The sequence below is a fragment of the Rattus rattus genome, chromosome 12 (assembly GCF_011064425.1).
Source record: "Rattus rattus isolate New Zealand chromosome 12, Rrattus_CSIRO_v1, whole genome shotgun sequence".
NCBI lineage: Eukaryota > Metazoa > Chordata > Mammalia > Rodentia > Muridae > Rattus > Rattus rattus.
In genome coordinates, this window is record NC_046165.1 from 39,239,611 (window position 1) to 39,257,650 (window position 18,040).

The following is an 18,040-nucleotide window of genomic DNA, read 5'->3' on the forward strand; positions in this document are numbered from 1 at the left end:
TTATTTTTCTTTGCAATCGATTGTGATACCATGCAGCCTACATCTCTTTATTTTATCTTTCAAAGAAATCTTTGCATTACTTGTGCTATGCCTTATGTTATTTATTATCTCCACAGTTTCTTTACCATGTTCAAATCTTAAAGTTTAAGAGCTAGAAGTGTACAGTTAAGCATATCAGCTACACCCTCAAGGCAAGGTTATTTATGTTGCTTCTTAACACTAAAGTGATTTAATTTCCGCTTCTCTGACAGTAGTTCATCACGATGTTATTCAATCCTGCTTTGTCTCCAAATTGATGGACAAGAAAGTGGACCTGGGAGAAGCACTGCTATAGACAGCGATTTACACTCAAACGTGAAGAAATAAAATGTCCCCTGATGTGGGCAACAGCTGCGCATCAGAGACACTGAAATTAGGGACACAAGAGGCCACAGAGGATATTCAGCTTTGTCTTTGTGAAAGGAGAAATCTGAGGAGTAACGAAGTTTAGTGATATGCTCAAGGTCAGAATGCATTTGTAAGAGAGTTGGTTTTAAATTCTTGTTTGTGTGTGTGTGTGTGTGTGTGTGTGTGTGTGTTATTTATTTATTTATTTGTTCATTTATTTTTGGTATTAGTTTCAGCTCCTCTTCAATAGCACACAAACCACGTGGGTCAATAATTCACAAATTCACCCCTCAGGGTTCAAATTAACTCGTTGCTTCTTTACTTTGAAATCCTCATGTCCCTCCTTGGCCTCTTGTATTTTTTTTTTCTTTTAATTGTTTTCCTTCCCATGGTTTATTAATTGTAGGAAACAAACTATTAGGGACAAAATAAATCAAGTAGCTTCAAAACACCAAGGGACTATCATGAAAAAAAAAAAAAACAGCCGATCCTTAAGTTACATCTTGATGATTTATGTTTAAATTAATCAGAAAAAAATATAGAGGCAAAGGACTGGATTGACATTTCCTGATTCCACTGCTCTATTTCGTTAGTGTGCAGAGCCGTGGTTAACTGCAATGAGAACTTCACATACAGAAGCAATACCCAGAAGCAAGCTGCATAGCAACTCTCTGAAGCATTTTTCTCAGCTACGTGTGTGTGTGTGTGTGTGTGTGTGTGTGTGTGTGTGTGTTTTAAAGAAGGAAGAGCTTGGTTAAATAGTTCAAGACATCTAAAGAACACCAAATGTAGCTGGGATCCCTAATTAATATGTGTTTTACTGAGAGGAACGCTTGTAAGTATGAAAGCATTGGGGAGTTTGATGTTATTTTTGAAATAAATTTTTAATTAAATTTTTCTTAATTGAGTATACTGAAATCCCAGTAAAGGATGCCTATAAAGTACTCCTTGGGGTGTGGAGGAGAGCCACAGAGGTGTGGAGAAATATCTTAGTTGGACTGGGTTTCTCGTTAATTCTTATGACACCCTGGGAAGATAGTAGAAAACAAAGTATGCAAGTCCAAGCCACAATTCACTGAAGCAAAATGACCTTGGAGATTATGTTAAAATCTTTTGATGTTTGGGAACTGAAAAAGTTTAACACACTTTTTCTAAATAACTGACTTCCACTCTCCATGCTTTACCTTGTGAATTAGTTAGAATTCTAACTATGGTATGCTTCCAGACACTTGTTGATAAAGCAGAGACAGATTACTAATAAAGAGAGATAAGATAGCACTTTTTCTTATCAGAGTAAACAATTCAATTTATCATGTATATTGTGTAAGGTATTGACGATCATAGTAGAGGCATGATAACAAGCAAGTCTTTATCTCCTCTATGTTTTTCTTCATCAGCATGTTACACATTTTGTTACAATTGCAAAGCTAAGCAATACCCTGAGAATTTTGATTATTCATTATTTAATTACCAATTCCATTTATGACAATGATACAATGAATCTGAGTGCTCAGCAAAGATACGGGAATACTAGCTGTTAAGATGACTATAAGAGACAGTTAAAATGATTGTGCCTCTGAAATAATCATGAGTTCATTTTTTTTTTGTTGTTGCTATTATTTTTTTTAATTTTTTTTTTATTATTAACTTGAGTATTTCTTATATACATTTCGAATGTTATTCCCTTTCCCGGTTTCCGGGCAAACATCCCCCTCCCCCCTCCCCTTCCTTATGGGTGTTCCCCTCCCAACCCTCCCCCCCTTGCTGCCCTCTCCCCAACAGTCTAGTTCCCTGGGGGTTCAGTCTTAGCAGGACCCAGGGCTTCCCCTTCCACTGGTGCTCTTACTAGGATATTCATTGCAACCTACGAGGTCAGAGTCCAGGGTCAGTCCATGTATAGTCTTTGGGTAGTGGCTTAGTCCCTGGAAGCTCTGGTTGGTTGGCATTGCTGTATTTTTAAGGGGGAAAAAAGTACAGATTGGCAAGGGAGTGGTGCATATACCTTTTATGCCAGGATGAGGAGGCTGAGGCAGGTGTATCTGAGTTCAAGGTAAGCTTGGTTAGCAGAGTGAGCTTCAGGATATCCAGGGATGCACAGAGAAGCCCTATTTTGAAAACTTAGAAAGGAGGAGGAGAAGGGGGAGGAGGAGGAGGGGGAGGAGGAGGAGAAGGAGGGAGAAGAGTAAGAGGAGAAGGAGAAGGAAGAGGAGGAGGAGGAGGGAGAAGAGTAAGAGGAGGAGAAGGAAGAGGAGGAGGAGAAGGAGGAGGAGGAAAATACAAGAGGAGATTAAATGCATCTGTACATCAAAGGAAACTGCAATAAATGATACTTCTTGGAGATGTGCTGGTCAAGTAAAGTAAACTTCATGGATATGATGGAATCAATGCACAATGATGAGATTCTAAAACCAACTTCAACCTTCATTGTAGTACTGAGTCCTAAGCCTAATCTTCTTAACATCTATTCTTCGGTTGTCACCTAAGTAACAACCACAGGATCTGACATATTAATTCCACATGTCAAATCAAAATGAAATCTGAGACCAGGTTTAGTGGAGGCTGCTGCTAGTGCAAGAGGGAAGATTTCCTTCTGCCTTCAAAGCAATAGTAACTCAGATCAGACTTAAAGAGCCATCAGAGACAAATCATGGCTCCTTTGCTGTTACTGATTAGTCAGTATTTTTTTTTTTTTACTTATTTTATTTATTTACATTCTAGCCATTGCCTGCCTTCAGTCTGCCCCTTCCACAGTTCTTCATACCATTCCTCCTTGCCTTTGCCTCTAAGAGGGTGTTCCCCTACCCCAAAAGGCCTCCCCTTTCTCTGGGGTCCCAATTCTCTTGAGGATAAAGCACATCTTCTGCCACTGAGGACAAACCAGGTAGATTTCAGCTACATATGTGCTGGGGGGGGGCCTTGGACCAGCCCATGTATGCTGTGGTTGGTGGCCTCCTGTTTATGACTTGGTGCCTCCCCCAGTTCCCCATGACAGGGATCCCAAGTTGTGCCAGTCATTAGATCTCCTTTCCCTCAGTTTCTTCTCCCTATTTGTCCCAGTAGTTCTTTTAGACAGAAACAATTTTGGGTCAGACATTTTGACTGTGGGTTAGTAAGACTGTCCCTCCACTAGAGGCCCTGTCTATCTACTGGGGGTGGACTCTTCGAGTTCACATCCCCAGATATTAGGCATTTTGACTAAGGCCACTCCCAATGAGTCCTTCCTGTGTCTCTGCTACTCTCTAACCCTACCCCCACCCCCAACCTCCCAATCTCAGAGGCTGCCTATTTCCAACCATTCTCTTGGCAGTCTGGGCTTCTCTCCTTTCCCTGCCCCTCCTATCTAAATTTCTTCCCCTCTTATCCTCCCTCTCTGCACACCTACCCAGGTTCCTCCCTCCCTCTGTCTCCTGTGATTATTTCCTTTTCCCTTTTGAGCGGGACTGAAGCCTCCTCGCTTGGGCAATTCTGCTTGTTACACTTATTATGGTCCGTAGGTTGTATTCTGTACTATTGGGCTACTATTCACTAACCAGTGAGTACTTACTATGCATGTACCTTTGCTTCTGAGTTACCACATTAAGGATGATATTTTTCTAATCCTATCAATTTTCCTGCAAAATTCATGATGTCCTCATTTTTAATAACTGAAAAGTATTCCATTGTGCAAATAAACCATATTTTCTGTATCGATAGATCAGTTGAGGGATATCTGGCTTGTTTCTAGTTTCTGGCTATTACAAATAAGTCTGTTATAAACACAGTGAAGCATGTGTCATTGTGGTATGTTGGGGAGTCTTTTGGGTATATGCCCAAGAGTGGTCTATAGGGGTCTTCGGGTAGAACAATTTCCAATTTTCTGAGGGACTGTCCGATTGATTTGCAGAGTGGTTGTACCAGTTTACAATCCCACCAGCCATGGTGGAGGGTTCCACTTTCTTTACATCTTGGCTAACGTGTTTTCACTTGATTTTTTGATATTAATAATTCTGATTGTTGTGTGATGGAATCTCAGGGTCCTTTGATTTGCCATTCACTGTTGACTAAGGAATTTGAACATTTCTTTAATGGCTTCCCTGGAACTCCAGATTCTTCTGTTGTGAATTCTCTTTTTAGTTCTATACCCCATTTTTTAATTGGGTTATTTTGTTTTATGGGAGGTTAACTTCTTGAGTTTTTTTTACATATTTTAGATATTAGTCATCTGTAGGATATAGGGTTAGTGAAGATTTATTCCCAATCTGTAAGTTGTTGATTTGTCCTATTGATGGTGTATCTTGCCTTACAGAAGCTTTTCAATTTCATGAGGTCCCATTTATCAATTGTTGATCCTAGAGCATGAGCCGTTGATGTACTATTTAGTATGTTTTCCCCTATGGCAATGAGTTCTAGGCTTTCTCACTTTTTCTTCCATTAGATTCTGTGTATCTGGTTTAATGTGGAAGTCTGTGATCCACTTGGACTTGAGCTTTGTGCAAGGTGACAAATATGGATATATTTTCATTTTTCTACATACCAATCGCCAATTAGACCAGCACCATTAATTGAAGATGCTTTCTTTATTTGATGTATGTTTTTGGCTTCTTGGTAAAAAATGAAGTGTCCATAGGTATATTGGTTTACTCCTGGGTCTTCATTTCTATTCCATTGTTTGATCTGACTGTCTCTGTAGCAATAGCATATAGTTTTTGTCACTATTTGCTTTATAGCACTGCTTAAGGTCAAGGGTTGAGATTCCCCTGGAACTTCTTTTATTGTTGAGTGTTTTGTTGTTGTTGTTGTTGTTGTTTGTTTGTTTGTTTGTTTTAAGTTATCTTGGGCTTTTTGTTTTTCCATCTGAAGTTGAAAAGTGGTGGGAAAATTAATTCAACCAAATTAGTAACTTTTTGCATGTCTGTGAAGAATTGTTTTGGAATTTTGATGGGAATTGCATTGAATCTGCAGATTGCTATTGGTAAGATGGTCATTTTCACTATAATAATATATTAGCATTCTTTCCATCTTCTGAGGTCTTTTTTGGCTTCTTTTTACAAGGAATTGAAGTTGTTACTCTATCAATTTTCATTGGTAAGAGTTACATCAATGCATTTTATACTATTTGTGGCTATTGTGAGGTGTGTTGCATCTCTAATTTCTTTCTCAGTCTGTTTATCATTTATATAAAGGAAGGCTACTGATTTCTTTGAGTTAATTTATATCCTGCCACTTTGCCGAAGTTGTTCATCAGCTATAGTAGTTCTCTGGTGGAATTTGGGGGTCACATATGTATACTATCATATCATCCACAAATAGTGACACTTCGACTTATTGCTTTCCAAACTGTATTTCCTTGATATCCATTTGCTCTACCTAGAACTTCAAATACTATATTGAATAGATAGTAAGAGTGGACATCATTGTCTTGTCTTGGATTTTAGTCGGATTGATTCTAGTTTCTCTCCATTGTATTTGAGGTTGGCTGTTAATTTTGTTATATATTGTTTTTATTATGTTTAAGTTATGTGCCACAAATTCCTGATTTTTCTAGGACTTTTTTTGAAAAAAGCATTTAATTCTGGACTTTGCCTTCAGTTTCAGAGGTTGAATATGTAACCAAGCTTTCAAGGAGTGTGGTGGCAGGTATGACACTGGACCAACAGTTAAAAGCTTATATATTATGTCTACCATGAGGCATAAAGGTTAGGCCTGGCATGGGATTTTTGAAACATTTGAGGTTTAAATTAAATTAAATTCACCTTTAAATTAGACACCCCCTCCAACAAGGTAATATCTTCTAATCCTTCCCTAAACAGCTCCACCAACTAAAAACCAAGTATTCAAATGTATGAGTCTATGGAGGCCATTTTTTATTCAAACCACCACATTCCATGCCCCAACCCCCAAATGCCTTTAACTGTCTCATAGTGCAAAAATGCACTAATCCAACCTCAAGGCTATCTCCTGTAAAATCAAAAGGTATTTTTCCCCTTCTGTACAATGGCATAGAATATACATTACCATTCCAAAAGAGAAGAAAGGTGGCATAGCGGAGAAATATTAATCAAAGCAAGATTGAAACCTGGCAGATCCAGCTAAAGAGCTTTGATGGATGTTTCTTTGGATCTCCCAATCCTTGGAGCATTGGTGACATCAACACACCTCTTTGATCTGGTTCCATTCTGTGTTACTCTCAGCAATTATCCTATGACACTGGCATCTCAAAAATCCTGAGGTCTCTAACAAAATCCAGGCTTCACTTGCTCAGATTCACAGAATGGCCTCTTTGGGCCTCCATATAAGGACTCCTGTACCAAACCCCCGGTCTTCCCAGCTTTCCTTACCAGACAGGAACACTCAACTTTTTACTCCTGCATCCTTCATGACTCTAAATCCAGAACCACTTGTCTGATTCTGTTTGATTGGGTTGGGGAACATGGCCCACTCCCTGAATTACACTTTCATAAGTCTTGATTTGTTGATGCTTTCCTTTGTTGAATAAGTTTTCTTTTGCTTTAGAAAAATCCTTAAACATTTTCTATTTACAAGCTGGACATTTGGCTAGGTGGAGTCTTGCCCCAAGAGAATCACTCCTTTTATTCCATTTCATATCAGATCTTTCTTTATACTTTTCATTTTTTAAGTACAAGATTTGACTCGAACATTAAATTTCCTGGTATTCTTTTCCTTCACATTTTGTACTTCTTTTTGTTCCACTTGCTTTTTCATTTTAGATCTGCATAAGAGGGACACAAATAATTTTGTCTTACTGTTCTATTGCTGTGAAGATACCATGACCGAGACAAGTTAAAACACATTTAATTGAGGGCTTGCTTACAGTTTCAGATATATTCATGACCACGATTGGGAGCATGGCAGCCGTTAGGCATGGTGTGGTACTAGAACAGTTCAGTTTATAACCATATCACAAGTTGGAAGCAAAAAGTGAGCCTGGCATGGGCGTTTGAAATCTCACAGTGACCCACCTCCTCCAACAAGGCCTCTTAATCCTTCCCCAAAACAGCACTATCAATTAGGAACCAATCATTCAAATAGGAGCCTATTATTGTTCTTCTCATTCAAACCACATACCTGTTATGTTTGTATGAGGCAGGCAGTGTTGTCTCTGGATAGGGTTGACCTCCTATATCCTGTTTAGAGCAAGTCTCCTATGCCCCTGCTAAATGCACACCTCTTGTGCCCTTGGCTAGTCTGGACCTCCTGGGATGCTAAAAGAATGTAAAGTTAGTGCAGGTATCAGGTCAGTGATCAGGCCCTGGTGGGGAAGTGGGCCAGAAGGAAGGTGGAGCTCCAGGGTTGGGGGAAGGTAGGTCCTGCTTCCACTGGGCTGTGCAGGTAGCTTATCTAGAGTAGGTATTTGAACAAGATTCTCACCTGTGGCCTTGGTCACTGTGGACCTCCTGGGAAGCAAGGAGGCTGCAGCATTTTAGAGAGTATGAGCCAGGCTGCTGAGCTCATAATTAATGAATATTTTGAAAAAAAATAATAAAATACTGTCCAAATAAGCACAATGTTGTAGGATGGCATTCAACTTATTTAGTATTTTGTATATGAACCTTACCTAGCTACTGGAATGGAGATTGTTGCTGAGAAACAGATATTTGTTAAATGGATTACATAAACAAGTACATTTTATGCCCTCTCTATTGTGAAGATCAATCACTTTTGTATTATTAAATGTTTGTGAAGTGTTTAGTAAAACCAGTTTTAGGTCAACATGAAAAGAAACATGAATATCTGTGTTTATAAAATAAATACTTTAGAAAAAGCCTTGCCAGAATCATTTAAATATTTTAAATGTTTTAGCTAGCATATTTGATAGTCAAACTGAATTTGTATGTAATGGACAAGTTCTTCTATCCCATCACTGTGTGTAGTAAGTTCCCTGTACTGCATTAAAGAATATAGCCCAGGAATTTTATATGTCATTTACAATGCATTTCTGAACAGAATGTAGTAGAGGAGCATTCACTTTCTAATAAATAACAATATATGGTTAGTTTAATTGAGTATATTGTATATTGAAATATATCCCACCAAGACACCTCAAAGTAAGATGTGAACTGTTTTAACTAATTTATATGTAATTTATTTTTCACTTGCTCTTCCTTTTCTAATTGAGCTGCATGTTATGCTATTTATATTCTATAAAGCCCCTAATATTCATCTTAAGTTCATAGATGACCTTTAATATTTTATCATGCTTCCAGATAGAAGGCCACTTTTTCTTGCATTTTAATAGCACAATACCTTGATCAACTGTCTAGATACAATCTATCAGAAACCTAATATAGATAGATTTAGATATACATGTGCTTTTATAAAAATTGAAATGTTTGTCAACTGAAATAAATTATAATCATTAGAAAAAACATGCCTATATGCCTTTAGGTATATGATACTATGTCGAGGCAAAAGTATTTTGGGACAATTGTCAAATAAATACAAGGCGAGGACACATAATTTCAAAAGATATGTGTACAATAAAAAGAAAATTACATTTTAAAAATATAATAAAGACATTCTTGAAGGGCTCAAAATGTTAACACATTATATGGATGCCTAGCCTGATATTTTCTCTTTCTTACCTCATTGAATTCTTATGGGCATAATAGTATGAAATTTTGACATGTTTAAAATTTATAAGAGATATCAAAGTGTTGTGCCAGTCATTGCCTTTTTTATTAGAGCAGATAAGAATGGACTATAGGTTATGACATTTCTTTTCAAGAAAAGCTCTGAAAATCTTTACTGAATGCACAGATAACCTTCAATATCACACCACAGAGGTTCTTTGGAGAGAATTATTGTGCCCCCTTTCTGCTATTCTTCTTTCATATAATATACTTGTCAAGATGCCTAAGGAATGTATGCTAGCACATTTTTCCACTAGATAACTTCACATTGCACCCTCTTGGTTTAACAGTAAATGTGAAGCTAAGACAAGGACAATTGTTATAATAATCAAAACTACCCCTGTTTTGATTTGTAGTTGTTATTTTACATGAGCATGTACAAAGCAGTCATAGATTCAGAAAAGTCTTTTATAATCAGCATATTTTTAAACTATGATGACAGTTTATAAATAGGAAGTTGATCTTTATGATGCATTTAAACTTAGATGAGATATTTTGACTGTGATGATAATATTTCATTGTCATTATGTAAATAAATAATTGAAGGAACGTGTTATTTAAGTCAAAATATAAATAGTGAAAAGACCTATATGAGGATACAAATGAACAATAGATTCCTGTGAATTGAGCATTAAACCTTGAAATCTTATTATTAATCACAAATGACTTCATTTGTGAGACGCCTTTTTTGTTTTGGGGAAATTAAATACTTTATTGTTAAAATTGATAGATAATGATAGAACATGTTAAATGGTAACACTCAATTTACTAAAAGTATTTGCAAGTGACTTTTGGACTTTTTTTTTAGCAGACCTAACTCAGACTCATACTGACTGCTCCTCCTCCTCCTCCTCCTCCTCCTCCTCCTCCTCCTCCTCTTCTTCTTCTTCTTCTTCTTCTTCTTCTTCTTCTTCTTCTTCTTCTTGGATTTTTAAATTTACATTTCAAATGTTGTCCCCTTTCTCAGTTTCCAGCCCATAACCTCCCTATCCCATCTCCCCTCCCCCTTCTTCTATGAGGGTGTTCTCCCACTGATTTACCTGCCCCTTCCTGCCTCCCTGCTCTGACATTCCCCTACACCATTGGGTCCAGCCTTGGCAGGATCAAGGACTTCTCTTCCCTTCTCCAACAAGGCTATCCTCTGCTACATATGAAGCTGGAGCCATGGATCTGTCCATGTCTTGGATAGTGGTTTAGTCCCTGGGAGCTCTGATTGGTTGCTATTGTTGTTCTTATGGGGTTATAAACCTGGATCCTCATGTGGGGCAGGCTCTGAATCACCATTCCTTCAGTCTCTGCTCCAAACTTTGTTTCCGTATCTCCTCCTATGAATATTTTTGTTCCCTTTTTTGAGAAAGACTGGAGCAACATGACACCTTTTGTTCCTGATGTAGGCAAATTTAGGCTATTAACTTTATAAATATAATTATTTTATAGAAATAAACACGGCATAAAACCAAGTGTAAATATATCTAAATGACTCCAATCACTCTCCAGTTTTTATAAATATGGATATACATTGTTGAAGTTATATCTATGACAATATTATGTTTTCACTACTTCGAATTAATATAAGGTGAAATGAGTTTTAAATGAAAATATTTTAAGTATATAAGTTAGATATTTGCCTTGCTGAAGTAAAACGATAAGGATACGAATTCAAACAGAGGCATTTTTAGGCAAAACAAACAAACAAACAAGCAGAAAATAGAGGACTAAAACCAAAGTGAGAGTGAAAAATACTGTCAGTGCAATACAGTTCGCATGGCTGAAATGTTACTATCTATGTGGTTCAAGTAACCAAGACTTGCTTTAGCCTTACACAACCTGTGAGTCATTTATAAACAAAAGAATCCAGGTGAAAAATAACACGTAATAGTTTCACTAGCAATAGCATTGTTTATAAGGGTGTATATTTTGTACATAAGGGTATGGTCCATCTTCAGTACTTCCAAATCTTAGATTTCATATTTAGCAGTTCTTACAGTAGAAGGATTCTGTTCCTATCTCTCATGATAATTCTGTACTTCATTACATCAAAACATTGAATGAGTTTAATCATTTTCATCTCCTACCATTGTCGACTCCCCCTCTATTGAAAAGTATATGGTTGTTAGAAATGATTGAATGACAGGACAGAATACATTGACAAATTCTGCTAGTATGAGCTAACACACTCTTATTAGTTCTTAGATATTTACACTGTGGAAAGAGGTTGGAGCTGCAAAATTAAGTGTCTGAGGTAATATTTTAGCCACTATACTTCATTAATCCATAGTGTTTCTTGTAAGTTATAGCTATGACTTTGAACAAATATACTTTGAAATATGCATAGTAATGCTAATTTCACCTGAATGAATATCTTTGCAACTTTACCTACTGCTTAATACATAAAAAAATTAGTGTGGCAATTATTCTATATATCTTCTTTTAATTAACATAATACTAAAAAATTCATCAATTTTGTGGGATATATCAATTTTTTCTTACTGAAAGCTATTCTAGCATTTTATTGACTAGGCATATTCCATTGTATTTCTTTATTTTCTATTGTTTATCTCTAGCAAGTTTATATTAAAGTTGTTATATATTTTGACCTTTTAAATAACACTGTTGTTAGAAATTGACACATTTTGTTTGAATCCATGTTTATAACTGTCTTGGGAATATACCTGTAAGTCGAATTGTTACCTTGTATGACAATTGTTTATTTAGAAAACCAAAGAATTCCAAAAACATTTCTATTTTTTCAAATGGCTCTGCCATTTTGTAATCTGAGCATTTTGTGTAGAAGTGCTAATCTCTTGACATTCTCATAAGACACAATTTTTAACCTTTTCCTTGATTTTTTTACCAGTCTACTATTTGTGTAGTCATATTTCATTGTGGTTCTGATTGTCTCTACTTATCAATGGTGTTAAGGACATTTTCTTCATTTTTGTGTTAGCAATTTATCATTGGAGCAAAGAGTACTAACACTGTTACCTACTATGAAACTTCATTATTTGCTTTTCTTTGTTACACTGTATAATTCTCCATCTATCTATCTATCTATCTATCTATCTATCTATCTATCTATCATCTCTCATCCATCAATCTATTTATCTATATAGGCCAGACTCAGAATTTATACATATTTATAAATTGATATTATACATATAATTGATATTATACAATTTATACTTGATATTATATTTTGTTGGACAAAATTTTAAATATTTTTGTTTATTAGTGACTGCACATAGAATCTCTATAATACTAGACAAGTGCTTTCTGATGAGCTATATTCACAGTCAAAAATTTTAAATTTTAATTAAATCAAACATTAAATTTCGTTCTGTATTTTTGATGTTGCTACCAAAAAACATTGTCTAACTATATTATCAAGCTAAACTATTAAAATCTCTTTTAGAAGTTTAGTTGTTATGAGTTAAAATTCTTTGATAAATTCTATTATAAATTAATTTTATGATAAATGTCATAATTTACATGTATGCTATGAATCATAGGTACATTTTCATAATTTGATCTGAATATATTTACTTATTATAAAAAGGTAGTAATGATTATATTTTCCTTAGTTGAATTTTTACAGCATCTTTTCAATATAGCAAATAAACACAAATAACAAAATTTGGGGAAATTTTAATTTTATTCAATTAGTATACATGCATATTTCTATATCAATGCTATACAATTTTGGATTAATAAAATTCATGGGATTTTGAAATTGAAGAAGTACGCTTTCAAAAACCATTCTTACTTCACATATCGCTTTAGTTGTTCTGAGTCTCTTCATTTTGTTATTGAGGTTAGAATGAGATTTTAGAAATCTCCAAAATCATTAGCTGAAATTTTTATAGGACAGATAGGCCATCTGTATGTACATGAACTTGCAAAATATCAGTTGAAAACGTGACTTTTTCAGAGTCATTGTTTAAGTTTTATTTCCAGTTATTTTAATAGTTTTAAAAATCATTTTATTTATTTACATTGCAGCCTTCTCCCCCTCCTGATCCTCCCTCCTATAGTTCCTCATCCCATTTCTCCTCCTTCTTACCGCTAAGAAGGTGCTCCCCCTACTAGGTCTCCCTTTTTTCCGGGCCTCAAGTCTCTAAAGGATTAAGCACATCTTCTTCCACTGAACCCACACCAGCAATTTCCCTGCTATATATGTACTGCCTGGTTTGTGACTCAGTCTCTGGGAGCTCCCTGGGTTCTGGGTTGAGATAGCTGGTCTTCCTATAGGAACAATCCTTCCCAACATTCAACCATACGGGGTCCCTGACTTCAGTCCAATGGTTGGGTGTGAGTATCTGCATCTGTCTCAGTCAGCTGCTGGTAGGGCCTCACAGAGGACAGTCATTCTAAGCTCCGGTCTGTAGGCTCCTGACATCATAACATCAGTAATAGTGTCAGACCTTGATCTCCTAGCCTGTATGAGATGGACCCTCCTTTCCTTCAGTCTCTATATATGGCCCTGTAGTTCTTTTAGAGAGGAATGATATCTGTGTCTGAAATTTGGTGAGCAGGTTGGTAACCCCATCTTTCCACTTGAGGCCCTCCTTGTCTATCTACTCGTCATGGACTCTACAGGCTCCCTTTCCATATTATTGGACATTTTGGCTATGGCCGTGGCCATTGTGTCCTGGGAGTCTCTCACCTCCTGGGTCTCTGGTACTTTCTCCAGGGTCCCTCTATGTCCCATGCCCTGAGGCTGCTTATTTCCATTCATTCTCCTGGCCCTATGGGCTTCTCTTCTGCCCCCTCCTAATACTGTTCCCCTTTTCCTCTCCCTCTCTCTTCTCTCATCCAGGACCCTCCCTTCCTCTGTCTTGTGCTTATTTAGTTCTCCCTTCTCAGTGAAACTGAAACATCCTCACTTGGGTCTTGTTATACTTCTTACTGTCTGTCGGTTGTATCCTAGGTATTCTGTACTTTTCAGATAATATACACTTATCAGTAAGTACATACCATGCATGAACTTTTGGGTCTGAGTTACCTCACTCAGGATGATATTTTCTAGTCCCATCCATTTGCCTGCAAATTTTACAATGTCCTCACTTTTACTAGCTGAGTAGTATTCTATTGTGTAAATGAACCATATTTTCTGTATCCATTATTTGGTTCAGGGACATCTGGGTTGTTTCCAGCTTCTGGCTATTAGAAATAAGGCCACTATGAGCATTGTGGACCACACGTCTTTGTGGTATGTGGGCATCTTTTGGTTATATACTTAAGAGTGATATAGCTGGGTCTTCAGGTAGAACTATTTCCAATTTTCTGAGGAACCAACAGTTTGACTTCCAGAGTAGTTGTACCAGTTTGTAATCACCAGCAATGGACCAGTGTTCGTCTTTCTCTACATCCTAGCCAGCATGTGCTGTCACCTGAGTTTTTGATCTTAGCCCTTCTGATTGGTATAAGGTAAAATCTCACAGGGTTGTTATGATTTCCATATCCCTGATGACAGAGTACTTTGAACATTTCTTTAAGTGCTTCGTGGTTATTCAAGATTCTTCTGTGTGACTTTTCTGTTTACTTCTGTATCCCATTTTTTAATTGGGTTATTTGATTTTTTGGAGGTTAGTATCTTGAGTTCTTTATAACATTTGTATTGCTTCAAATGCTAAATTTACCCTATGCAGTATATTAATACTGTTACTGTAAATATTGTTTCTTAATTAATTTCAATTCTTCATTGTAACTTATAATAAATACAGATTATTTTCAATATATTACATTCTTTTATGTTATCAAATTTATTTGTTTAATGTTTAGTAATATCTTTGGTTTTCTGTGTCTAAGATCATATTGTCCATCAGGGATATTTTTAATACTTTTGTCCCCTCTTTGATGGATATTTTTAATATACTTTATTGCTTCATAGCTTCCACAACCCTAAAAACACCAAGAAATGATAGTTGCCCCAAAAGATATCCTTTTACATGATTTGGGAGGAACATTACCCTTTCCATTCTGGAGATGTGACTATTTTAGTTCTTTGAGAATTTGGTTTCAGTAATCACATATTTTGAGTTCATACAGATGTTTTTTAATTTCTTGTGAATACTCTGGATCACTTGGGTCATGCGTTATTGTGTATTTCTGTGGGTGAGAAGGGAAGCAACATTGTTAGAACTAGTTGTCCTAGAAGCTTCCTTTTTGATCTCACCTTTAACAGTACAAACTGTTGTTTTGTGTTGTTTTCTGGATGGAACAGGAATTCATGCTACCTGGGAAGAGTCTACTGAGCATGGTTTGATGGGGGAAGAGCCCTTTTTACTACGTACTTCTGGAGTCCACTGACACTAGAGTGAAGGATTTGTCTTCAGGCTGGAGTAAAGATTCTAAAATTCTATTTTGTATTCTTCACCAACATATATGTGGGTAAATTCACTAATCTCTTTACAGGCTAATGCCAGTGACAGTGCAGTTATAGTTCTTTTTGCTGGGAAGTATTGCAAAGTTTCTCTGATCTTTAATATGAAAAGAGTAATTATAAAGATCAACTATGATTGTTTTCTTTCTGTATTGTGTTAATCCTTATATTTTGTCTACTAGCAGTTAACTTTTCTAGTAGAATTTTATCTCCTCTTGTTTGTATCTCTAGGTCAGTAATATTTTGGGTACCTGATCTGGTGTATGGAGTAAGAATAAGAGAAAGCACATTCAACCCTAAGGCCATTAACCTGTATGCCCGATTTACTCTTGCTAAGTCCCATAACAATGTTATTTTTTATTAAATATATAGTACCTAAGGTATTACTCTTATTACTATTATTATTATTATTATTATTATTATTAATTATCATTAGGCAGTATAAAAAAGCTTTATTTACTCTTAGCATTCTGGAAAGATAAATGATGCATGATTTATCCATCCAAAATTTTCTATCATCTTCTGAAGGAACTATTTAGTAATAACTGCCCTACCATGTAAATTGATATTTCATGGACACCAAAGAGAAAAGGTTATATTGAGCATATTAGCAACCATGAGATCAGTTTCACTCACTTCTGTTTCAACATGATATAGGCATTTGGGTCTTCTAGAAAACAGCATTCTTGATTACAGGAAATGCCCTCTGAATTTAGAACCCCTTTACAATTTCTGTCATAATATTTTATTCAAATAAGATATTTGATTTGAAAAAAAGAGCAAACCCCTCATTTAGTTTTGGTGCTCCCATCATTTGCATTTGAAAAATCCCCTGAAACACTTTACTCTTTAGATGTATTATTCTTTGTTGTGCTGATTTACAGCTCCTAAATTATTTAGAGAATGTAATTTGTAATTAAGAATATTCTCATTCACATATGCAAATTCTAATGACTACTTGTTATGATCTTGCTATTTTTAATAACATTTGTACTGCTGGGCTGAAATTTCTTAAAGATCAGACCAATTTAAATAGCTCAATGTTCCTTTCATAATTGATGAGATCACACATTTTACTTTTCATTCCATGAATATTTGTTATTCTATTTAATGTCGTGGAGCTCAAAAATATAATATACACACCACAGTATTTTTGATGAAATGTTTAACTGTCAGTTTGAATTCCGGCAGTCTCGGATACCAGAAATAGAGTTGGTTTAAAAGAATTCTTCAGTGGGGATACTGTGACAGGAGAGGCCTTGATTGTGGCATTATTCCATCCTCCGGCTCCTTATCTGGCGTTACACTAATTCGAACAAATCAGATGCTATTCTTAGGGTCTTCATTGAAGAAATCAATTAAACTAAGTTCAGTTTAAATAATCTTGCTTTAAAAAAAAAAGAAAAAGGAAAAAAAGAACTCAATTTCCAGAAAATTCTGTGTGTACAGTGGTTATACTGCAATTAAAGGAAATATAATCTATAGTGCAGTTGCTTTGAAACCAAGTAAGGATTACAGGAAAGCCTATCCGTGCAAAGCATCCTTCATGATTTAATAAGGAGCATGAGTGCAGGACATCTGCCATCCTCCTCCTCGCAAACTGAAGATGTGCCTTTAAGAGTTCTAATCAGGAATAACATCATTTACAACCAATGTCCCTCTCTTTGTATATTTGTTGAGCTACAAATGTCCATGTGTGGAGGACTTGGAAAACACTTGGAATTTCATTAACTTCCTTTCATTTTTTATGTGAACCTAAAACTTCCCTTTAATTTTTTTTTGCATGAACCTAAAACTTCCCTAAAATCTAAGTATTTAAATTAAAAATAGAAATACAGAAGCACCACAGCTGATATATGGCTCAAGAGATTACTACCTTTTCAAGACTGAGTTCTCTAGTTTGGGTCACAAGTATCGACGTGCAAAATTGTGCACAGCAGCACTCATTAGAAACCCACGTATAAATCCACACACAGCACTATGGCTATGTGTAGATAGATGGATCCCTCTAGTTTGCTGGTCAGCCAGTCTTTCTGATCACTGAACAGGTACAGTGAGAAGCCTTGTCTCACAATAATAGGATGGAGATAAAAGGGAGACATATGATATTAACCTATAGAATATACATATGCACGCATGGACACACACACTTACACACACACACACACACACAGAGCAAGAAAGCAAGAGAGTGAGAGAGAGAGAGACAGAGACAGAGAGAGAGAGAGAGTGTGAGAGAGAGAGAGAGAGTGTGTGTGTGTGTGTGAGAGAGAGAGAGAGAGAGAGAGGAGAGAGAGAGAGAGAGAGAGAGAGAGAGAGAGAGAGAGAGAGAGAGAGAGATTTTGATTTTGGAAAATAGTATAGCTATCAGATTTGTTATTTTTGTATAATATATTTATATTTTCCAGTAAGTCTACATAATATATATAATATATATATATAATATATATATCTCCCACCATTATTTAAAATAATTGATGATCAAAAAATTTAAATAACTTTGTTTTACTGTTTTTGAGAATCATACAGCCATGACTTCAAGTGTAGGTCCCTCAAATTCAAGAAATCAAAACATTTTCATTTTAAAAGTCATTTGTTATATCTTTAAGTTCAGAATTCATCGTTGTTAGTAATCATATTT